Source organism: Nilaparvata lugens, chromosome 4 (assembly GCF_014356525.2).
Source record: "Nilaparvata lugens isolate BPH chromosome 4, ASM1435652v1, whole genome shotgun sequence".
In the NCBI taxonomy this organism is placed as follows: Eukaryota; Metazoa; Arthropoda; class Insecta; order Hemiptera; family Delphacidae; genus Nilaparvata; species Nilaparvata lugens.
In genome coordinates, this window is record NC_052507.1 from 49,607,579 (window position 1) to 49,634,086 (window position 26,508).

Sequence of the window (26,508 nt, forward strand, 5' to 3'; positions counted from 1 at the left end):
ATATAACATCTAAATTCCATTTCTCCCTTCTCTAACAACAATACAACATTTTCAAAGTTGCTTGGCAGTGATACCAACTTACTTTCCTCATAACAACACATTTGATTCTTATACAATAAATCTCTTTCTAAATACATTCGAGTAACATTATTGGGCTCGTACATCATTTACAATTTTTAGGTCTCTTATTCTAATAATTTTCTCCAGATACAAGTACAATTTTTTGCTTTGCTATGTTCTTGGTTTTGGCTTCATTTGGTAACTGGTTTCACTTGAGGTTTTGGTAACAACGTATAAATAATAATAATAAATATATAAAACATCTAAATAAATATATATAAACATTAATTGCTACAAAGATAATACATAAAAAATAATCACACAACAAATTTTATCTTCTATCAGCTGGTTGATAACAGCTATTGGCTTCGATCTATTGGGCATTTGCTAGTCTATGATTTCTACTTTCTCTCTTCATATGTCACAATTTGCTATTGACTTGATCCAATATGAAGGTAATTATCTTATTTTATTCTAAATATCCTATCTTGTGGCCTTTTTAAATCGATAGAGAGAAAACAAATAATTTAAAATTGTTCTTTGGTTTGTTGCAGGTATCTATCAGCTTGGGCATATTAAAAATCTAATTTTGTGACACAAGGCAACACTCCAATATTAAATTCATTCAGGCAGGTCAGTATTTTGTTTGATAATATTGTTTTTATTTGTTTTCTCATCAAATTTACTTCAAATTCTATGATATGATTTGTAAAATTCTCTTTGCTATCTGGTTTCTTCTTGTATTATGTTGCTGCTGTAGATTGATGTAGGTGGTTTGGCTATCGGTTATCAATGGGTGAGGCTGTCCTAATGATAATTTATCTCCTTGAATTTAAAGCCCCGGTATCTTGTATACTTCTCCAACCTATTCATTGATCTGGTTCTATTTAATCCATAGTTATGTCTAATCAACTCATTGGGTTTCATGTCTCTATTTTTGTGTTTGTCACTATGATACTCATTTCATATTCTCAACTTACATTTATTATTGATCATCATGACCATATCAATAAGCAATTCAACAATGCATGATTTCCAATTGACAATAATACCTTCTTTTAACAATAATAAAGCTTTCATCCTCACATTATTAACACAGACTCTAAGTAATAACACAGCCATAATAACAATCATAATACAGTTACCCAATACATTTAATATCTCTTTCATAGCATATCCTCTCCATAGATAACAATCAGGTGCTTTTATTTTCACTTGATTACTCTCTATTTCTTCTAATTCCACACAACATTTTCCATCCATTAGTTTCTCACAGTACTCTCCATCGTTTTCACTCAGGTAGCCATCATTAGTTGCAATGTTATTCCGTTTATTTTATTTCCCAGTAGCAGTCACATTGATAAGCAGCTTTTTTAAACCATATATGCCTCAGATGTATGCCATCGGTCTCCGTGTCATTTCTCCAACTGTCGTCCAGATCCTTCCCAGATTGGCATCCCGCCAATGCTTGAAACGGTTGTGGGGGTGGTGTCGTCGCACTGTTCCTCCCTTGGCACTTCCATCTCTGGGCCTTGTGGTGTTGGTTCCTTTGGTCCTTCCTGGTGCCATCCTCTCGGTCCTCCATGGGGTCCTTGGCTTGCTGCAGTGGAGTCCATTGATGCGCAGGTGTGGCGTTCCTATTTTCCGGTAATGAATTTCCAGGGGGAAATAGTAGGCTCAATAGGGGTTGTTGTTCTTGGTGTTCTTTGAGTCCATGGTCGGTTTCAATACTTGGTGGCGGGGGTTGTAGTGGTGAGTTTTAGTGTTTGATGGTGGGTTGCTATGGTAGTTGGCTTGTTCTTTCTGTTGATTAAATCCTATTGCATGTTCTATTGTGTGATTCATTTTTATTTGTGTTGGTGATATATTGTCTCTATGATCAGTATGCTCTTGTTGTGGGTTTATTATAGTTGCATGTTCGGTGGTTTTGTGCTTTCTTGTGGCTGATTATAGTTTCTATTATAATTATTATTAGTATATCTGGTATTTGTATTCAAACGGTCACAGCCATCATAATAATTCCTTCGGTCTCCCTGTTGTGAATAATGGTTTATTGAGCAATTCTGAAAATTCCCATTATTTCTGTTATTACTCCGATTCTGGTCATTGTGACACTCAAAACGAGGTGTCATTTGGGGATGATCATATGGCGGTGATTCATAGAATTGGCCAGCATACCAATTAGCATTTGAGTTATGATGATTTTGAATGTATGAACGGTGGTTTGACATTGCCATCACAGATTGTATACCGTATAAATGATTCATCAAATGTTGGCAACCAGTTATTGGCTGTGTAGCCAATGCTGTTTTAACTCGCAAAGGTAGTTTTTTCAGGATGATATTTGCTAAGGCAGAATCATTAATCAGCTCCTCCAACTGAGCATTTTTAATTTGAAGTGTGGCAAGAAAATTGATATATGTGTCATCTGTCCTAGGATTAAATTCACAAGATATAATATTGGCTAGTGTATCCATTTGTCCATTTTTATTCCAATATTGTTCCAGGAAAGCAGTGATAAACTCATCCAACGACAAAAACTCATGTGCTCTACTCCAGAAAAACAACAGGGGTTCACCACTCAGCAAGCTGGTCAATTGGAGTCACCACATATTCCAAGAGGTGGGTGTTAGGGATTGTACCAATTTCATTTGATCTATGAATGATTTCGGCTGTAGGTCGCAATCGGTATTATCAAATCTGCCTAGTCCATTCAGTTGATTCATTTGACTGAATTCTATGAGGTTTTTGTTGGACCTGATTTCCTAATTCTATTATTTTATCCTGCATTATTTGCCACTGATTATTACTTAGTATGTTACTTACTGAGTATCTCTTTACTCTCAATAGGCTGTGGCAGCATAGTAAGAGGTCCACCAATCAGATAATGACCAAGAGTCAGGACTGTGGCGGCTTCAGTAGGCTGTGAGGACAATTCAGTGAGCGAGCGGCTGTTCAAGATGCTTTCTATTCATGTGAAAATTGTGGTGTATTCTCCATAAGTGAGGGGTGCATCATCTATACAGTGGTGTAGCAGATTCTTGGCTGACTTGACGGCGGCCTCCCAGAGGCCACCATGATGTGGAGCATAGGGGGGAATCAATTTCCAATTTATTCCATGGTTTGCCAGAAAACAATTCAAATCTGAGGGAAACAAACTCATGAGCCTTGACACTTCTTGTAGCTTTTTAGCAGTAGCAATGAACGTTTTAGCATTATCAGAAAATAAAGTATGGGGCATACCTCTTCAGGCAATGAAGCATAGGAGAGCAGCCATGAATGTGTTGGTTAACATTGAGGACAGAAACTCCAAGTGTGTAGCTGAGTGAGGAGGTAGTGGCAGTGCAACAGTGGGAATCCCCAGTGATGCAGACATGAACATTTGTCTGTGCTGCAGATCAAACAGTGGTGCGGTCATCACCAGATGAAGTGAGGTGGCGGTCATCATTCAGCAAGTGGTGAACCAGCGTGGTGACAATAGTGAGCAGCAAGTGGTGACCCAGCAAGATGTCAATGGCAGGCGGTGAGAGTCTGTAGATCAACCCAGAGGTGCGGAGGCAGCGGTGACTCAAAGACAGGAACATCCAAAGCACAGGTGGCATTATTTCTAGAAGAGGTGTGTGGAAGACTTAAAACTGTAGGAAACCGTGAAACAGAAGGTATTACGAAGCAGTTGTCTTTAGATCTTGGCAGAATCTGGTGGTACATCTGCTTACAATCGTTTCCATCCTTACTGGAAACTTCGCAGACAACACAAAATTTTCTGGCTAGGATCATTGTTTTTGAAGATGGTGTGATGCGGAATTACATAGTTGACAGTGGAATTGGAAAGCACTAAGTGTCCAAATTCTTGATATTCATTCATGAAATTGGAGGATCCACTCCAGCTTTGAGGATTTATCCAGACGTTTTAACAGACCAAGATGACTTCGGTAAGCCTGTTTGCAGTTTGAGGCAAGAGGGAGTGCTTCAGGTTTGAATGGAAGTGCGACTACATATCTTCCTCCATCATTGCGGTAGGTGGTGGCTTTATACAATCTTTCACATTGTTCATCAGCGGGTGATGAAATTTTCACATCTGAGCAGATGTCTTCGGTTTCCCAGAATTTGTTCATAACAGTAGAGAGTGGTTCTTCTTGTGCAAACATGGTGCATATCAATTGCATTTCTTTGAGTGGTGCGAGTGAATCTTCAACATTTAGTCTCCCACATAACACATAACCAAATATGGTAGAGAATGCGGTAGGATTTTCAGGTATAATACAATGTCCTGATGTCACGAAAACATTGGGATATATGTCAGCTCCAATCAACATATCTATTCTGGCGGGCTGGTCAAAAGTGGGGTCAGCAAGGTCAAAATGAGAGAGGGAATTCTTCAGCTCACTGTTGATAGGGAATGTGGGAAAATCTTCAGCTATTTGTTCCAATACTAGAGCGTCAGTTTCAAGGGCAGTTTTGAATTGCGGTCTAGACAGTAGTGTCAGGTGTGCGGTGCCTTTTACAGCAGTTCCTAGCTCAGAGATGCCATTGAGCAGAATTTGTGCGGGTGTAACTTTCAATTCAAGTTGCTCGGCAGCTTTTGTGGTGATGATGGATCTCATGGAGCCACAATCTAGAATGGTGCGCAGAAAATGTTGTTAATTGTACTGATTAACGACAGCAACTATAGCTTTGCCTAACAGGGCAGAGGCATGAATGGCCTTAACTTGAGCACAGCCACTGAAAACGTCTGGAGCAGTGGCAGAGGACACAGGAGTCATAACTAAGCTGGTTGAGACTGGCGGCGGCCTGACAGATGCAGCAATATTATTGGCCACGGGTGGTGACGCAGCAGGCAGAATGTAGTTAGTAGATATCACCAAAGAGACAGCAGCCAAGGGCGGTGTAATAATAGAAGAGGTGTGATTACTTACAGCATTGGTTGAGTGCACATTAGCAGGACCAGGGGCAGACAGCAAACCATAAGCAGCCGGCGGCTTTTGCATAGCAGTTCTGGTTGGCAATTGAGGCTTTAGAAATGCATTGATAGCAGAGAAACTTGTAGCGGTACTTACTTGAGCGGTCTTGTCTTCCACCAATTCAATTCAGTCAAATATTTCTTGAAACTGTGCGGTCAACTCAGTGAATTCTAGAGCTTGTGCTGGTATTAAATTGTTTTGGTCAATTGTTCAAATTCATCGATCAGCTTGCTAAACTTTTGATTGTAATCCAAGTATAAATCACACAATTCTATTGGCACATTATCCTGATATTTTCCTGAAAGTGATAGAATGGATTAATTCAATCTTCTCAGTCTATTGAGCGGTGTACAGATTCCCATGTTGATAAAATATGTAGATACTTGCGGTAACACTTCAAAAAATAGGTTATGTTGATGTACTGACAATTGATGATGTCGATAGCTAGTTCATTCGATAGTCACAATCGATACTCTGAAGTCGATAGCAAGTTCATTTGATAGTTACAATCGATACTCCGTGAATAATTGATAGTCAATATTCATAGTTCAATTCAATATCTAACCTCTAACTTTTTCAACTTGATGCATAATTTTTTATACTCACACTCTTTTTACATATATCCATAGGTCTCTTGGTTCACTTTCATCCGGCCCGGAGGACCAGGGTTTTTTTGTTATGGCCACCGAGGTGGGCGCAATAACAAATTACTTAGTAGCTTCTACTGGTGGAGCCAGGTTGGACTGAGTAAACACAAATTGAAATGAATACACAATCATTAATAATCAAAGTACCAGACCAACAATAATTTGATCAAATGAATTACTCAAACAAATAAATCAAGTTCAATACAACAAGGTGGTGTAAAACAAAGTCTTTCATACAAAGGCGGGAATCCCAGTACAGTAGGTGGAAGCACAACTTGCTTAGTTCTATACTGTCTTTATGAATTATACTCAACAATAATAAGTCTCAGGTTGATATTGAAGCGGTATCAAAGTAAAAAAACACTAGGAGTGGATTAATCTTGTAGAGAATCGACATGAATGTAACTTGGAGTGGGAAAACGACACAAGACATAGCAGGAAGCAGGATCGACTTTCCACTGAGCTGATTGAACAATGACTCGAGAACGACTCCTTCAAAAGAATGGTTCCTTGGCGAACAATAATTCAAATAGCTATAGTTCAAATAAATAGTATAAATATGGTTCAATAGATAGTTCAAATGTAGGAGCTAGAGGCAGTGCTTGTAGCAGTTACTTACCACAACTGGTTGGTGGTAAAAAGTATGAGTGTATTGCAGTTATTAGCCCAGTCAATAAAGGTTTTTTCGATCCAAAAATCAAATAAAATCTGAATCTCCAACCATCGATAGAACCCTCCAGGAGGGTCAATCTCTCAAAAGTCCCAAGAAATCCCCTTGGAGCTTTCCCCCCTAGCAACCATCAAAGTTGAAAAATGCAGGTAATCACGGAAAATATTATCTCTCTAACCATTGATTGAAAACAGTTCTATTATATGTCATTCAATGTGTTACATTATGGACTATAATATTAGTTATATTCATTCTTCCAATAAAACCTGCAATTTTCTTGAAAAAATAATATATATGTGAAAATTTAGGGGGTTTTGCTATTTGATTTTTTTGTTTTCTTTGATTAACTACGGAGAATGTGATTTTAATGAGGAATGAGACAAAGAATAAATGCAGCCACTCTCATTTCAAATCTATTGATGTATATTGTTATGTATTTATGATTATAGATAAAGAATAAATGCAGCCACTCTCATTCCAAATCTATTGATGTATATTGTTATGTATTTATGATTAGATTTGATGCCGTGGAAGGGGAAACAGTCGACGCGGTACCGCGCGGCTGACTCACTTTGCCATAGTAAACAGCAAACTGGGAATCAATTATCTTTGTAGGCTAACCATTAATCGGAAAAAAATCTATATAATATATCATTCAATTCATGACATTATGGACTATCATATCAGTCGTATTCATTTCCTCAATGAATCAAACAGTTTGCTTGATAAAATAATATATATGTAAAAATTTAGGGGTTTTTCAATTTGAATTTTTTTTTCTCTGATTAACTTTGAAGCAAGTAATTTAAAAGAAAAATGAGATTAAAAATTAATGTAGTTACTTCCATTGCGAATTCATTGATGTGTGTTATTATGTATTCGTGTTTTAAGTTGATGCTGTGAAAGGGGAAACAGCCAACATGGCTGACTCCCTTCACCATAGTGAACAGAATAGTACTGCTTTCTACATTGCATCTCATTTACACTATGTCACTCTGAACAATTAATTTTGTCTATTGTTTTGACATGCGCTGAATCTAGATTTTCACTTTTTAATACTCAAAAAAAATATTATAATTTTCTTGATTTAACCATGCTTATGATAAAAATCATGATTCTGCTGTCTAGTCACAGAATTTATTATATTAATTTGAAATGTGCCTTCTCAATATGAGTCAGAGGTATCACAATTCGATAACTCTACTTTCAGATATTGATGTTTTTCAATGACGTTTGATGATATATTATGTGTCCGACTCCTTCATCTTATCCTTTTTTGTGAAAAATGAAGATTCAAAATTTCTTTTCATAGATTTTTTTTGTGTTTCTTCTTGTTCCATTACTCTTTATAATTTGAAAACTTGATAATGGAATGAATATCATCAGATCACATGAAAAAAAATAAAACTGGAGGCCCACCTGAGATACTATAATATGATAACACTGTACTCCTGATAAGTTGAACATTTTCAAGCTGAAAGTAGATTGATTTGTTGCTCATTCGGTTCAAATATCAACAAAGTTACCAAATATTACCAATATTATCACGTATAGTGAGAACTAATTACTCTGAAGCTTTCCATTCTCACTGAACATGAAGAGGCAATACCAAGCCAGTATTGCAGTTCCTTCCACAATCATTATTATCAGAGCTTTGAAATTGATGAAATTTATGTAAATTTAACTATGGATGTTATCCCCATCTCACAGTTCCCCTTTATATCCTTATCGTGATTCAGAATAAAGTAGTTGATCTCTATAATCACAAAAATCAATGTACAGTACTTATAATAGATATTAAAAATAACAATATTTCTAGTAATAATGCAACTTTTTCTAGGAACGAATTTCAAGGCTCTCGAAATGACTTCTTCTCTATCACAGGCAAAAATTCCAATGATCATCATAATACTAATTCAATGAAAATTGTTTGTATTGTTAATTGTTCAAAGTAAGATAAGCTACATCTTTAAGGCAATCAACCTATTTAGGATTATCATGTCTATGAATGAAAGTGACACTGTGATAAGAGATTATTAGTCAAACTGAAATATAAACATTATATACAATGCATATTTCTAATCAACTAAAATTACAATTGATAGTATCAAGCCGTAATGAATTGAGCAACTGAATTTCAAAGTTACTATCCACTGTTCAAATTGCACTGTGATTTAATTCTACTTCCAAATGGATTAAATTGCTTGACTCTTCAATGTAACAATTATTGTAAAAAATGAGTGGAATGTGAACGTCATCCAAATAGCATAATTAAATTTCAATTTTCAGATCATTAAATTCATAAAAAACTAATTCTTGAGAGAATAGTGATTAATTGCAAACAGTGCATGTAACATTGATACAAAGTGATACAATGAAAATCAACACAGATTAATTTGATACTGGACTTATCAAACTTATATTACCGTACATTTATAAAATGTCAAACCAACATTTTCAATTTTCTCTTCAGGAGCAAAACATCAATATAAAATAAAGAAGAGTCCATTATAAGAAAAAAATACTTGTGTACTAGAATTCACTTGAACTAACTCATCACTTCAACCCTCCGATGATCACAATGAGCTAGAATGGTATAAAACATTTATTTATACAAAGAATTATATTTAAAAAAAACGTTAAATCATACAAAGAATCTCGCACTGAATTTCATATTAGAAATACACAATCGTTTTATAATTAACTGGCAACATGTAAACTTGATGTATGCAGGCGCCTAAGTGAAATAGAAGCACAAGACATGAACCGGTGTGTATGCCTATCTCTCTCACTCACTCCCTCTCTCTCTCTCTCTCTCGCTCTGTCTCTCTCGATCTTAGGCGGGCTAACCATGCCCGAGTGGAAGGGACGCGTGCCTCTCACTCACTCTCATTGTTGCCAGCCTGGGAAGTAGTGGCGCAGTCACAGGAGATTGCTTGCGGCGCCTGCGCAGATGGACTGCTCCGTTTCACTCTCTCTCCAGGTGAATGCCTTCGGGTTGCTGCTGCGTTGCTCGCCACTGCTCCTATTTGTGCTCTTTCCAGACGACCGTGAACCGAAACGACCGCTCTCACTCGCGCTCATTGTGAGCGCATAACGCGGAGCATAACACAGTTTTTTGAAGTGTCACCCAGCAAACCAATTTATAAGACGTTGTCATGTCAAAAACCAAGGAATTGATAATCAGGTACATTTTTCAAATAGCTCCACCCAACTGAATCTGTGAATGCCAAGTCATAAGAAATCATGTTCAATAGATTTAATTTAGATTGAATGCTTCAACATATGAATAGAAAATGATTTATTCTTTTGGTGCCCAAATCAAAATAAATATCAATCAACATTTCAATTGACATCAAGAAAAGCTTCTGCCAACCTTGTAATTCCAATATGATTCTGCTCATGCTTTACTTCCATTTATAGAATTCTCATTAAGGCCCTTGTGTAATGAATGACAAGATGCGAGTGGAGGTGAAAAATTGATATGTTAACAAAAATAATAGAATATGATGAATTATCTCTCAATTCACCTCATATGGTAGGCAAATTTGTGCTTGGTTCATTATTATTTACAAATTTTCCATCTCCAATCTGGATGTACATCTGGTTTTCAATATTGAATATTGAATATTTTCTATCCTATTTGATCAACTTTGTGATTACGAGGGTAGAATGTGAAACTCTTTCATGATTTTCCTATCTTTTATGCATGCTTACTCTTCCTCAAACTGTATGTTTGCATGGCTTTCATCTTTAGTATCTACTGAATTTTCATATTGGACTTTCTAGATAATGTAGATTCAACTAGTAAGAATGGAAGATAAGCTACTTTACAGAGAGAATCATAGAAAGTTTCAACTCAACAAGCCTAATGTATAATTTTCCGATGTCTCAGCCATCATATATATTTGCCTCAACTGTATGTATATTATCAACCTGGCATGGAGAATATTAACTGTAGAAAACAGCAAACACTGCATGCTATGATTTTTCAGGAAATTGCCACTGTTAACACTAATTGTAATGTATGATTTATCTCAGTTTTCACATTTGTAAACTATGATAAATTATAAACAGCTAAGGTAATACCTATTTTTAAGAGTGGATCGAATAGAGAAATTTCAAATTATAGACCCATCTCACTGCTTTCAGTGTTCACTGCTTTCACTCAAAAATTCTAGAGAAACTTTTTAAGAAAAGATTAATGAGCTTCTTCAATAAAGTGAACTATTTTAATAGAAACCAATTTGGATTTCAGGAGGGCTTGAACACAGAACAGGCATTATATAAGTTTATATCAGATATTCATCACAGCATCAACACACCACATAAAAATAGAACATCTGGTCTATTCTTGGACATCCGAAAGGCTTTCGACACAGTTGAACACAGCACCTTGTTGAATAAGCTTCATGCTGCTGGTGTCCGTGGTGTTACCAACATGTGGTTAAAATCATACTTGATGGATAGAAAGCAGTATGTGTATTTCTGGTTGTGATAGTGAGCTGACAACAGTTAAATACGGCGTTCCACAAGGATCCGTTTTGGGCCCTATATTGTTTTTAGTCTACATAAATGATTTGTTTTCCCACACATTTTTTGGATCAATTACATCTTTTGCCGATGACACAGCCCTAGCGTATTCTGCTAAAAATGAAGAAGAACTGCATGAAATGATGCAGCTGGATTTGTTTGATTTGCGATGCTGGTTCAACTGTAACAAACTAGCACTAAATGCGAGCAAGACTTCCTATATAAACTTTTCATTATCATCACCATTTAGTTTCACTGATCCTGTCAGGTATCATCAGTTCGGTCGCAGATCTGTGAGTTGTGACTGTGAGGTAATTTAACAATCTGACTCTATTAAATATCTTGGGCTAATATTGGATCAAAGTCTAAATTGGGATTTGCATGTGAATAAAGTAAAAAAATACCTCTTATACTTGGTTAGGACTTTCTATCAACTGCGTCAATTCTTCCCTGTAAATATTCTTCATGTAATGTATTTCTCTTTCTTCAATAGTAGGCTGGAATACGGAATCTCATGTTATGCATCTACCTTCATGTCTCATTTTAAAAATCTTATAGTCCTACAAAAATCAATTGTTAGAATAATGTTTGGAGCTAATAGACGAACGCATACTTTCCCAATATTCAGGTTTTTTGGAATTCTACCTTTCAGATACATGTATGTACTGAAAGTTTTATCTTTGTTTTATAAAATGAGTGGGGATAGGAATCAAATGGGGAATCTTGAACAAAATCAGCAGATAACTAGGCAAACTACAAGGATGCTAATCAGACTCCCCAAACCAAACAGCACTACCTTCCAGAGATGCTTTTTATTCCTTGGACCTAAATTCTTCAATATTCTCCCAGATGAGATTAGAAAGCTACAGAATCTCAAGAAATTCATAGAACAAACGAAGAGTTGGCTATGGCTTCATTCACCATTAGAAGTAGAAGACTTATTCAAAGTAGTAAGCTGAGAAACACATGGTGCTAATATCTAATATGTAGTATGGTCTTTTTACTGTAGTTACTTCTGTATCCTTTGAAGTTTAACCTTTGCTTTGAGCTTTGATCTGCAAACATTGTTTTATTTATCGCTGTTATGTCTCATCTTTTATTTTTCATTTTTTCCCCTCTCTTGTCATGAATTATGTTGAAAAAACTTATACTGGTGATTCTTCCTCCCATTTTTTCGCAGTTTTAACTACATTTCATAATATAAGTATATTTAAAGAGAGGAAATGCTACAATCAATCAATAAAATTACTTGATGATGGTGATTGAATGTGTGTGTGTTTGTGTGTGTGTGTGTGTGTGTAGGCTTTTTTCTCCTCCTATATCCGATTAAACCTCAACTCCTGCTCACGGACAAGTGCTTCATGAAGCACTTTGTGAGCAGTTATTGTTCACATTAATATTATATTATATATTATTATATTATTATATTATATACTATTACTTACAATCTATTATTAAATTTTAGATGGATTATTGTTGTATTTGTCAAGCTAGACTCTATTTGGTTTCTGTATATGTATTCATGAGTGTGAATAAATTTGAATTTGAATTTGAATTATAGCATAGAATTATGATCATACACACATATTTTCAATATGTATTATATTATGTAATAGTATGAATATTTTATCGGTTGCAAACAATATCTTTGTCTGTCATAGAATGCATGATTTAGAACATATTTTGATGAAACTTTTAAATAAATCTCATGAGAAGAGAGAATCAAACAGAAAAATTTTAATTACCCTAATAAAATGAAAGAATCAGCTAAACGAATAGTTAGCGACTGAGCGATAAAGCTTCCTTATCAACAACTGTATCAGATTAGAGTACCGTTCTGTACTATACATTTTTTCTAGAGAATTATTAAATAAAATCATAATTGTTATGCAAATTGAGTACGAACCGTTTATGAATTGCTCATTGAAATTTGAGGTTACACTTCGTTTACTATTGATCAGATGTTTTGGAGCAGCTCAAACACAGCTGACTGATTCAATATATCACAAAATGTCATGCCACGATTTCATGCAAGCTGTGATATTATTTCTAAAATTAAGAACTATCGATAAAGGACCAAGAATTTTCGAAAAAAAATATAATATATGTATTATTGTTGAAATTATTTATTATTCAAGAAATTGTATTATAATATCAAGTATTATTGTAACTAACTAGGTCATAGCATGAACATTATATTACTGATAAGAGCAGCAGAAATTAATTATAACAGTTTCGAACATAATAAAAAATTGTATAGGGAATATTAAATTATTGATCTTTGTTTCAACTGAACCACATGGTGAATGAATCTCTTTGGCAAGTCTAAGCCAATCATATAGCATAGAAAAAGCACCAAAAAGGTGATCGTTTGACAACATCATATGTTAATCTGTTATCAGACAACAAACCTGCCTTATCATATATGCTAGTGCATGTACATTGTATAAGAGGAACTATGTCTAGAGAATTAAGTAGTTTAGAATTATACAAATCAAATTATTATTGTAATTAAAGGAATCATATTTTACTGCTTGCCACTGACGTCATGCCTACGTCATAATCATCCTACCAATGGCAAATTAATTACACATTGATTCTCAGAGAAAAGGTTCTAGCGTAAAGGCCTAGAAAAAGACAGTCACTTCCCTTTTGAAATCCTCACCAGTAAGACCTCGTTAAAGTTACCAAGACCTATTTGTGAAATCTTTGTTCGATTTTATTATGTTATATCTGTGAGCCAGAATTTTAGGCTATTTTATTTGTTCTTTGTGAATTTGTTTCATCAATCGATAATTCAAGAGTTTAAAGTTCAATTACTCCCTGATTTGATTGGTGAAGGATTTTTATTTAAATAAAAATTCCACACGTGCTGAGACCGAAGCCTGGACAGCCGCCGATCAAACAAATTTGATCCAAAGAAAGAACCACGACCGCCAAGGAGTTTCACGTGAGTTTTAAAATTAAAAGGGGCCCCAATCTACACTTCGAAAAATATTACAGTGCAGAGAATATAAATTTTTTCTTCGTTAAATTAATGGCCACGCCGACAAGCGCTAATTAATTATTAAGATCCTAGAATTCATTTGGTATAGAATTTATAAGAATTTGTAGTTGATTAACTGTCCTCCGCTGCCAGAACCACGACCCCGAGCAAATTTAAAAAAATATTTTATAATTTATTTTCACCATTTTTCACAAACTGTTGAATTTTATCAATTGTAAAATTCTGTTGAATCATGCATGGTGTCATGCAAGTACAAGAATACTTCTAATCATTTTTGTTAATGTTAAATTATTATCAATCCCTGAATCAAGCTCTGAATCTGCACTGTTAAATCATATATTTTACTATATTATATTTCAATTTTGTTAATTCGTCTTCTGAGTTCGATTTTTTCTTAAGCCTGTCAATTGTTGTGTCTGATACATTCTATATCACCAAGAACCAATCGAATACGATCATTGAAATAATTGAATTAAGCTGGATATTGGAACAGATCTAAGTGGATGTAGTGTGTGGGGTCAAATCAGGATTATTTATTCTCTGTCCTTACCTGCTCATATATCAGCTTTTATCTGTTACCAACTTCGACTTAGGAGCGAATTCGTCAACTGTATGGCAGATGCAGCTGGAGATCATATAATATCCTACAATAGAACTTAAAACCCGACAAGACGAAGTATATTCTTGCAGTATATTCTGAACGATATCTGGTCCAAGTACCCTATCTTAATCCTTCGGAACTTATTAGATATGCAGTCCCGTAAATTATCTACATCGGGATTTTTGCTCGACCTGTATGATTTTGTATGTTGTTTCATCGCAGGTAATAGTTTTAAGATTTCCGTATTCAGTGTTTAGCAACTGCTACACTGCCTTTCAAAAAATTTTATCGTTATACAATCTGTCATAAGAAGAATCAAGGGTGAGCGAGTGTTTATGCCTCCCGCGATTCAGACAATTGTATCAAATCTCTTAGTGAATCGATCAGTCTGGTATTCAGTTAGCATCCACGCACACATTCTCAAAATTTATAACCTCAATACTGGTGACTCAGTACAAGATTCATTATACGTGTATCGACCTATCCTTGGAGGTGAGAGTGACTCCCCCAGGAAAAGCTTCACATGATTTTGGCTTGCAGCATGAGGCGTGTCAAATACCACTTTACAATATATATATATATATAACAACAAAATGGTTTTAGAGAATCAGAGAGAAAAAAAGATCAAATTGAAAAACCTCTAAATTTTTACTTATATATTATTTTATCAAGGAAACTGTTCAATTTATTGGGGAAATGAATTCAACTATTATTGTAGTCCATAATGTAACGAATCGAATGACATATGATGGACTTTTTTCCGATGAATGGTTACAGAGATAATTGATTTCCAGTTTGCTGTTTACTATGGCAAAGAGAGTCAACCGCGCCGTACCGCGTCGACTGTTTCCCCTTCCACGGCGTCAAATCTAATCGCAAATACATAAAAACATACTTCAATGGATTTGCAATGAGAGTGGCTACATTTATTATCTGGCTCATTTCTCTTCAAAATCACTTGCTTTGAAGTTAATCGGAGAAAACAAAAAAACCAAATCACAAACCCCCTAAATTTTTACATATATATTATTTTTATCAAGAAATCTGTTCATTTTATTGAAAAAATGAATGGAACTAATATTGTAGTACATAATGTAACAAATCGAATGACATATCATAGAACTGTTTCCGATTGATGATTACAGAGATAATTGTTTCCCATGTTCACCTGCATTTTTCTTGTTTTAGGGTGGTGGGGCGGAAAGCTCCAAGGGGATTCCTTGGGACTTTTGAGAGAATGATCCTCTGGGAGGGTTCTATCGATGGTGGGAAATTCAGCTTCAATTTAATTTTCGGATTGAAACTGCTTTTTTTGACCTTCATTGACTGGGCTATTATGAGACTGATGAGTGTATTAGTACAATATGTTTGTCTTTTAAAAATACTGTTTACTCTATTCAAATTATAACTGTGTTGTACCAATAATAATAACCTTCTAAATTACATAATAAAATATAGCCTAAAATGATTTTTAAAGAGCTTGAAACGTTTGGTGTATGCAGAAACAATATCATACCAGTACTCCTAAATATTATATCATCCAAAGCCTCATGTTTTTAATTTGTAATCTGGGACCTGTTTCATTAAACTTGGGAGTCATGTGATAGGGGAATCATTACTCCTATTACATGCTCCATATAGGCATTAAAATCTGCTATTTCTGTATTACGTTACTCTTCTGAATTTTTATGGAACAGTCTTCAGTTCTAGATTATTATTCCACCCTCTATAACTTAATCCGGTTTAAAATCATGGTGATTATTAAACATTATTCCCAATGCAAATGATTTTTTTATACTTTCTTGTCTTCTTTGTTCAATTTGAATTGATTTTCCCGTTTTTTTATTATGTTTCAGGTCACCTGCAAATGTGCATTTACTTGCAGATCAATCAGCCTGGATTATCGAAAATAACTCTTCATTAACTTCTACGATATTGGGAATTATGATAGTCAACAAATCCTTGAATGACGATGATGATGATAGTCAACAAGCCTATCTTCAACGACTTGTACATCCACAACTTATCAAAAGGAGACGACATTGCAACTATGATCATCCCAGTGAGAGTAGGCGTCAACATTCATTTTCATACTATCTGCTACTTCGAGGTGGTTCTGAAGTCAAAGTATGTATGAGAACATTCTGTAACACATTCGGTATTTCTCCAAGGTGAGCACAAATCTTGGGTCAGAAGATTTTAGAAGGGAAAAACGATTGCTCGGATAAGAGGGGAGGGCATCGTTCAAATGAAAAGAAGGTAGAATGGACTCAAAAAGTTATTTAGCACATAAAGAGCTTTCCAGTAAAGGAGAGCCTTTATGACAGAGCAAAAAGTAAGGACAAAATGTATTTAAGTCCTGATTTGAATGTGAGCCTCATGTATCATGCATTCTTGGAGAAGTATGCCACAGAACTTCTTCTTGGAAGTCATCCAATTACTAGGCAGTGGTATAATGAGATTTTTTTGAGTAAATTTAATTTGTCTTGTACAGACCAAGGGTTAATACCTGCTCTACTTGTGATAGATTAAAAGTTAGTATACAATCTGGTAATCCAGCAGCCAAAGTAGAACAAGAGTTGCACCACCGCCGTGTTGAAGGTAGTACAACTGCAATGAACGATGACATTGAAAATGCAAAGACTTCTGATTCTCATGTTCTATCTTTTGACTTGCAACAGCAAATGTACTTACCTCTGCTATCTCATACAGAGATGTATTACTCACAGCAACTAGCATGTTGTAACTTGGCAATACACGATTCAACAGCCAATTAAGGTTGTATGTTCTTATGGTCAGAAAACCATGGTGGTCGGGGGTCTTTGGAAATCACATCCTTTATTTACCAGTATCTAACATCTCAATGTAATATTGGTAACAAAAGAAAGCTAATACTTTGGTCTGACAATTGTAGTGGCCAAAATAAAAACTAGTATATGATTAGTATGTACCTGACTTTAATAGCTACTGGTAAGTTTAATGAAATCATCCACAAGTTCCCTGTAAGGGTCCACACTTTCTTAAGTAATGATAGGGACTTCGCATTAATTGAAAAACGAAGAAGAAACACATTGATGGACTTGGTTCGAATTATTATTTAAGTGCAGCACAGAAAAACCCATTCACCTGCAAAGTAGTGGAACAATTTCACAACTTCAAGGAGATATCACATGCATTCCTGGATACAAAGAAGTTGGGAATTTCAAGAGCTTGGCTTAACAGCTGCTGAATTTGGAAGTGTCATGATATCTAAAGGTGCATCAGAAGCAGCAGGCTGGTGTGATCCAATTAGAGTAATCAAGAATGGAGTGAGTATTGAACATTCTCAGCGGCTACAGCTTTCTTCAACAAGGACAAGATGGGGACTTCCAGTGAAGGAAAAACAAGATATTATCAAGATGCTCCCTTACCTGGAGCCAGAAGCACGCGAATACTTAGAAAATATACTTGCAGAAGCGCCACCAGGAGAACACCAAACTGAACAGGAATAATAGAACAACAGTTGCATGGTGGCACATTCAATATTATGACTGGCACTTCATGAAAGACAGTCTCATTTTTCATTTCATGGGGTATTAACCTTTATATAATTTTTTTTAATGAATTGACAATTTTACAAGCGTTGAAGAGTAATATTATGTGTTAGAAGTACAAAAAATATTTGGTTTTGCACGGGAAATTGTTTTTTTGGCCTCCTGAAAATCTAACAACTGTTTAATTGCAACGAATGCATCAAATGGTTCACCTTCTAAATTGCTGTCATGTGATTCTTAGTGGGCAGGCAGTGCAACAAGCTGAAAAACTTTCTACTTTAAAAGCTATCAAAATAAAAAAGCTGAAAGAAAAAGACGTCGATGTCAATACCACTACCTATATTTGTTAAAAATTATTCTACATTACAGAACCAGGTTTCATGGTAACACCTACCACATCTTCACCATACATTCCTCCAACCACTTCATCACCAGATATTCCCTCATTTCCTGTTACCATGAAACCTGGTTCTGTAATGAAGATTAATTTTAAATAAATATTGTGGTATTGACAACATCAACGTCTTCTTCTTCCAATTATGGAGAGAGAAATTCTACATCTCTCACCATACAATCAAATTATTGGATAAAAAATATTCACACTATTCCGAAGTGAATTTAAAGTATTGTGCTCACTATATCCTTAGTGTCCGGTTTCCCATTAGGAAACTTTAGACTATTTACGGCGAGGTGGAACTACTCTTGGGTCTCAAAGCCTTACGCTAATAATAATAATAATAGTTGGATGAAAATGTTTTCTCTGATTAGTAATTTTTCAGTTATGAGCTTCTATTAAAATTTTTGGGACAGATCATTTCAAATTCGGTAAAAAATGAATTAATGAAATGATGAGGACCATACATTTTCCATGGTATTGAAAAAAATGGTTGATTGAATAAAGTGAGAATTTCCTGACAATATACATTTTCGAGAAAGTTATTGCATTCACAAAAAATGCCCGAAAATAGCTCAACTGAAAGTTACTTTTTTAAATGGAAGAACTCTCTCAAAAAATGTATCTATTACCGAATTTGGAATAATCTATCCCAACAATTGAAACTTTAGGCGCTCATATCTCAAAAAGTGATAATCAGAAAACAAATCTTATCCTGAGAAAACTACCTATTTCATTTTGATAGCTTTCTATTATGCTAATCGAAAAGCTTAAAAAGTTATCACCATCAAATTGTTTTTTTCAGCCTGCTGCACAGTCGTGAGAGCTTGATGTTTTATTGATATAATGATAATTTTCATGTGTAATTGAAGACTTTCGGTGATCCACTTTTGTTCAAAATACCATTGGACATTGTTTTGACTAGCTCAATCAAATAATTTACATTTCTGATGGATGGTTTATTGAAGGGGCAGTGATGAGCAATGATCAGCATATCTGATGAATAAACTGAGTGAAGATTTGTTAAATAGCCTAGCTTGACAAGGGAGTTTTTTTTTCTGACAAGGTCAGAAGGTCATCAGTCGTCGTGATAAATCTATTCCACTTTCTATCCTTATTTATTATTCTATTATAATATTTCTGGGGCTACCTCAAAATTTTTTGGGGACCAATTGGTCATAAGGTCATGACACTAGTATCCTAATGGAGCGGTCATTATGTGGGGTCTTTATGGCCGTATATTTGAAATTCCAATCTGCTCATAACAAAATCATGCATTATGCTTCATAAAAATAATCAGATAATATGTAAATTCAAGTTTTATATTTTTCAATTATGAAATTTCAATAATAAATAGTTTAATAATTCATTTTTCAATTATTAAAAATATTGATCTTATTCTTGTAAGCTGTTGTGATTCCCAATCAATTGAATCTAAAAATCAACAATTCAGTTCCTAGTTGGAATTTAAATATTATGATTTTGTTGGAAGAATTCATTTTACAATATTCAAAGCCGAGCAATATTCCTTGAGCAATAGGCCTATAACAAAATAACACATCATGTTGTTCAATCTATAATGATAACAGCTTATAAATTTGAAAATTGGTGAACTAGAACCCTATAAAATGGCGATTTTGCAATGCATTACGGGATTGTGTCATGACCTGTATTTATAGACCTTGTTAGACCAATACAAAAATTGAAAACATTCAAAGAGTCAATAACTTCTTTGGCCTATGTAGCCGGGAGACTAGCTTATAATCGAACTATTTCCATTTCTGTTGAATGGCTTATTCAAGGGCAATGATCAGCATTTTTTATTGATAAACCGAGTGAAGATTTGTTGAAAGGCCTAGGTAACGAATCTTGACAAGGCATTACTCTTTACCAAATGAAGATCAAAAGGTCACCATCGTCGTGATAAATCTATTCCAGTTTCTTTTATTATTATTATTATTATATTTTTGCTACCATATCAAGATTTGTTCTGTAACAAAGCCAATTTCAATGATGCAGTCGGTGTACCCCTCTAGGAATAGGCACTCCTGACTTCTTTTGGGCAATCTTACAGTAGCGCTCGTAGAGTAAACATCTTAGTAGTTTAGTTTCACCGTAGTGATAGTTTTCAAAACAATCATCTTTCATCAATAAGTGGGTCACTGGAACATAACCATACAGCAGCTATCTTCATACATCATCGTCGTCGGATAGATGAGGTCACCAACCAAACCACCGGATGGACTGATCCCACAATTCGAGGAGGAGGAAGAAGAGGATAACTTCCCAGGAAACCAAGGACTCAAAGTACGAGAACAACCAGGTAAAATGGTAACTGTTGAACAATTATTGCTGAGTGAATTCAACACAGACATAATGAACATGAAGAGTATCTCTTCGGAATTCAAGAATTGAAAAAAAAGGTTTCCAGAGCCGAATATGATAATTTCATAGAATTAGTTCTGAAATTAGCATTGTTAATCATGCAAGTAGAAACGAGAGCAGTTACTATTAGCCGAATAAGTGATTCTTTAGGGCTTCCGAAAATTCACGACCCATTACAGGACATAAGCAAATCTGTTCAGGAAATTAAAAATAAAGACAGGGCCTATTACTTACGCAGACATGATACAACTACCGAAAAAAGCTACTTCAAGTGATCCCCAGTCCAAGAATCAAGTCAGGAAAATCCTTCCAAAAGAACAGGTAGTCTTAATTGAACCCTCAAATTCTACCAGTGATGAGAAACAAGACAGTGGAAAAATAAAAGGAACACTGAAAACCAACATCGCAAGAAAGGATAACATTAAAATAAAAAAGGTAGTACCCATTAGAGAAGGAGGTTTACTCATTGTTCTGGATTCTCTAGAGGACAAAAAAATTATTGAAGAATAAAGCTGTAAATAATGATCAAATCAAGATAACTGAGCCCCAAAATAAAAAACCCAGGATAATTGTTTATGATGTTCCATCTGATCTCACTAACAAAGAGGTAACTGAAGAAATATATAACAAAAATTTTGTCAATTCAGGGATAGAGAAACAAAAATTTGAAGAAGGTTGCAAGCCATCATTCAAATTGGGGCCGAAAAACAAGGATTCCGTGCATTGGGTAGTAGAATGTGAACCCGAAATTAGGAAAGCAATAATTAATAAGAAAAAAATATTTATAGATATGACATCATGTAGAGTTAATGATTACCATGCAGTGCAAAGGTGCTATAAATGTCAAGTCTATGGACACATCACGAAACATTGTAAATAAGGAGAAGACATCTGTGGTCATTGCTCCATCATAGGACACAACATCAAAACCTGCCCTTCAATCGATAAACCTCCAGTATGTTTTAACTGCAAAAGAGCTGATAAACCCTCAGACCACAAAGTAAACTATCTAAAGTGTCCCAGCTATGTGAAAGCATTGCAACAATCAATTGATCGAACAAATTATGGAAGTGCTTGAAAAGATTAAAAATAGAATTTCCAGCTTAAAATCATCAAATAAATTCACAGCATCAAATATAAAAAAAATATATTCAAGATTTCCCATCATCTATTAAAAAAACAAAATTAATAAAACAGTCAGCGAAAAGTAGGACATATTTGATTTTCAGCTTTGGTCAATATACAGATTTAAATTTATCATTAGCTCGCTGGAATAAAAATAGTTTATGTATTTCAGAAGGCCTTGCACATTCAATCAAGAAGAAAACACGGAGTCAAGATGAATACAATAGCTCACCTACTGTTCATTTACGGAACGTAAATAATAGCTCAATTATTCGTTTTCATCTTGTTAGAAATTCATTGACATTGATATTATCGCAAAATAATAACAATGAGGCTCAATTAGGTATCCGTGACCTCTTAGGCCAGTTTCACACGGCAGAGACCTCGCTCCTGGAATATCATATTACGGAAGATCATATTTCATATTTTGCAGCTCTCCTGTACTTTCACATGGTGATCTTACAAATAAGTGCAGGGACACACGATCCGGCGAAATCGCCGTCCGGCGTTTTCGCCGGACGAAGCTTCGCCGTCCGGTTGCAAGAAGTACACAGGAAGGCATGGGGCAGAACACACGACTCCGGCGACGCCGGCGACGGCGAAAACCCCGGTCCGGCGAGAAATTGATCCGGCGATATCGCCGGATATTCTCTACTTCGCCGTCCGGTTTTGCCGCCGGAAAGCAGTAGAAGGGCATTGTACTATATGTGCAGGGACACACGATCCGGCGAAAACGCCGGACGGCGCTGTCCCCACCCATGCCACTTCTTTATTTATTAACATTTGTAACGTTACAAATGGGTAGGGTAGGGTTACAAGGGTAGGTTACAAGGGTAGGGTTGTAAGTAGGGATGGGTATCGATACATCGATGTTCAGGTATAGCGATCTATCTCATATTCTAGGTACACCTGACAACAATTCTCCTTGTATTATGAAAAAGACCTAATTTTCAGCTTCAAGTATCATCACCAACTACATTGTCCTCACATTGATATTTTGCACAACGACATAAGTTCTTGAGATTATGTTCTATTAGAATTACCAGTAAGATACACTTCATTTCAGTATTTAAAGTGAAATTCAAGCTGGAAATTCAATCGCAATAGTAAAAGATTGTTTTTTCGTATCTTATCAATTTTTTATTGTAGCAAAACGTAAATTAGAAGGTTGAATACGCCTAAACCACAGTTCCAAGCTATTACAACATTTTCAGACAAATGATTTGATAGATTTTCATGAGATTTGGTAGGAATAATTTTAATTACGCGACAACATAATATGTGTAAGTTAATTTTGAAATGTTGTACTCCATTTATTATACTGAAATGTATCTAAATGATCCGGCAAAAACGCCGGACGGCAGCTTCGCCGTCTGTCGTGTGTTCTGAATGCTAATTGCCGCCGGGTCCGGCGAAAACGCCGGACGGCGATGTCGCCGGATCGTGTGTCCCTGCACTAAGCCGACAGATCCAACAACTATGCCGACGTTTGCTCAAACCTATGACTCATCACTTTTTCTCAAAGTCTAACTTCCTTAAAAATATAGATAGAAGATTTCTGATTTCGGATTTGGATTCAGCGACCTCAAATTCTTTAAAGCGTAAGTCCCATTTTCAAAAATACCCGAAAACAAGGGAGTTATAGCTGTTTTTAATATAGCTTTCCATTATCATATGATTATATAGTACATACTAAGATAATAATACTCCTGCCTCACAAAGGGACAGGCAAAGGTTTTAAGAAGTTTTTGAACACCTGAGAAGTTTATACATAAACATTTTTAATTTTTAAAAATTCTAGTTTTCCAAAAAAATATTGAACTATGAAAAGATGAATCCAAATATGAAATCATAAATCATCTCCACTCATCACCCAATAAAATAGGAGGAAAAGGAATGTTGTACAGTAAAATTCACTGAATTTCAATTGTCATTCAACAATCCAATTTATCAGGTTCAAATCGTTGAATATCACTTTAAATTCTCAGCAATTATTGACTATTTCTTTTTACAATCAGAAAAATCTATTATGAACATACAGTATAAACATTGTGCTGATCTGAATCGATCTATGGTAATAATAGGAATTGAGAGAATAGAAAATGTCATGGCATTCCAAGTAGTGATGTCTGTGTATTAGAACTGCTGAGTGATAATGCATACTGAAAAAAAGTCATGAATAGCTCAGACCAGCCTGGCGACTTTGATGCTTTTGATACCAGAATCTTGTTTTATTTTTATTAAAGAATGATACGGAATGAAAACCATGTATCATAGTACAAAGCTTTGTATCATGAGTAAGATTGACAATCATGGCTTGTCGATTTTAGTTGCTGACCTAAATCCTCATTCCTCAGTCGTAGAACTATGGACAAGCGCGAGCATTTGCCTTTTATGTCATATACCGTCAACACAAACTTATGAAATTTATGAAAAGCTTGATAGCTTGAATAGTGATCTGATATTTGTTACACGTTTTTATTCTAAGACATAATATGTCTTAGACTAATTTTTAATGTTTCTTCAATCGGCAGGAAAACTTTGGTTTTTCAAAGTTATCTTACTCCCTTATTTTGGGGTATTTTCAGAAATCAAGATAAATAACCTACCAAATTTCCTACACGAATACAGTGTAAGTTGTATTATAATAGCTAGAGTACTTACGTACTGTATAGTACAGTACCTGTTCGTTTTTACCGTATAATTATATGATAATAGAAAGCTTTATTAAAAACAGCCATAACTTCCTTGTTTTCGGATATTTTCGAAAACGGGACTTACGCTTTAAAGAATTTGGGGTCGCTGAATCCAAATCCGGAATCAGAAATCTTCTATCTATATTTTTAAGGAAGTTAGACTTTGAGAAAAAAGTGATGAGTCATACTTTGTGGAAGCGTCGGCACAGTTGTTAGATCTTGCCTCTGCTTGCCTCGAGGGGAAAAGACGTGACAAAACGAGGTTCCTGGATAGGAGTCACCATGTGAAAGACACGATTTGACTCAATGTACTTCGACAAAAAAACGAGAACACTGTTCAGTGTTCAAGTTGCACGTCTCCTATCGTGTGAAAGAGACCTTACTGGTAATAGACGAATATGCATCGATAAATAAATACAAAATTACGATTGGAATAGATTCTTTTGATATTGACTCCGAATTTACATGCTTGAACATTTTAAGTTTAGTAATTAAAAGTAAAAACCTGAATTATGTATTCTATTACAGAGGAATGAACAATCTATTTTTTGGATATACCACATGAAAACGATGGCTCTGAAGATTGTCCAAAAGAATACCTACCGTATGATTCTATTCTCTATGCTTATTTGAACAGTATGATAGAACTCAGGAACTTTATTCAACAGTATGATGTTCTGAATGCGGATTTATATAGGGGAGTACTATCATCACTGAGTAGTAATATCTCTTCTTCAGCAGCATGTATTCAAGAGATAAGGCGAAACGAGGTGAACATCTACGACAATCGACTTAAGACTTTCCTGTGGCCGACATCCACTACATATCGAATGGGCTTCTGTTTTGAAAATGAAGGAAAATACGTACCCTACAATGAAACAACAAAGTCATTCTTAACTAAGGAAAAGTATATTCTAGTCAGTAGAGACACCCAAATCATGCTGAATGCTGAGCTACTGAAGAATATCCTAAAAGTTGACATCACAAATTGTAAGATGCCAAAAATAACTTGGATGGATGGAGTTCCAGGGTGTGGTAAAAATCACTTCATCCTTCAGCAACATACACCAGGTAAAGAACTCATTTTGTATCAGACAAGAGCTGGAATAAATGAAATTAGGCAAGAGGTGAATAGAATTCACAAAAATAAATATGAAAGAATAATTAAACAGGATTATAGAACAGTTTCATCTTTTATAATAAACGGATCAAAAAAGCAGTACAAACGTGTATTCATAGATGAAGTAGTATTAGCCTCCACCTCCACTTGCTGCCAAAATTGCTTTTAAATTACGTAGGCCAAAAGGAACCTGATACACATAAGAAAATATTTTTAAATCATTTGTTCTGATCCAAATCACAAGATGGAATAAATAAAATGAAATTAAGATAATAACCTTGGAACGTAGATATTCAGGAGTTAAGTTATAATAAGTTATATTAATAAGAGTGAAACGGAAATTGAATCTTTGCTAATGCCACACAAATCAAAAATCAGATGACATTGTTAGTCAGCTGATATATAACAACAAGCTTTAAAATATTGTATATAATTGTAAATTGTATTTATTCGCGGCCCATATATTTCTTAAATATTATATGTATTTTTTATGTATTCACAGAACCCCCAAGTAAGTCAAGTTACCTGATAGGATTAGTCCAAGAAACCAACAACATTGAATATAACCGAAAATTGTATCCTTACTCTAGTCAATTATAATTAAATGCAAGTGAGACCTTGAAAATTTCCACCATGTTATAAATAAATCTGTTTGGATGAAGAATTTGTTGTAGTGGAGAACTAAGGGTTAAGTAGTATGAATTTGTGAGAGAGTTAGTTGGCAGTACTGCCAAGCAGCAAGTTTGAAGAAATATTTTATTGACATTGTAAAGCGT

General features: G+C 35.1%; 1 long non-coding RNA gene across 1 annotated transcript; it reads left to right on the plus strand.

Annotated features, from left to right (window-relative positions):
- Positions 1-411: 411 nt before the first annotated feature.
- LOC120350837 lies at positions 412-18,144 on the plus strand. Its single transcript, XR_005571040.1, has 4 exons — positions 412-515; positions 615-693; positions 2,568-2,682; positions 16,336-18,144. It is a non-coding gene; the product is annotated as an uncharacterized LOC120350837 (long non-coding RNA).
- Positions 18,145-26,508: the final 8,364 nt, after the last annotated feature.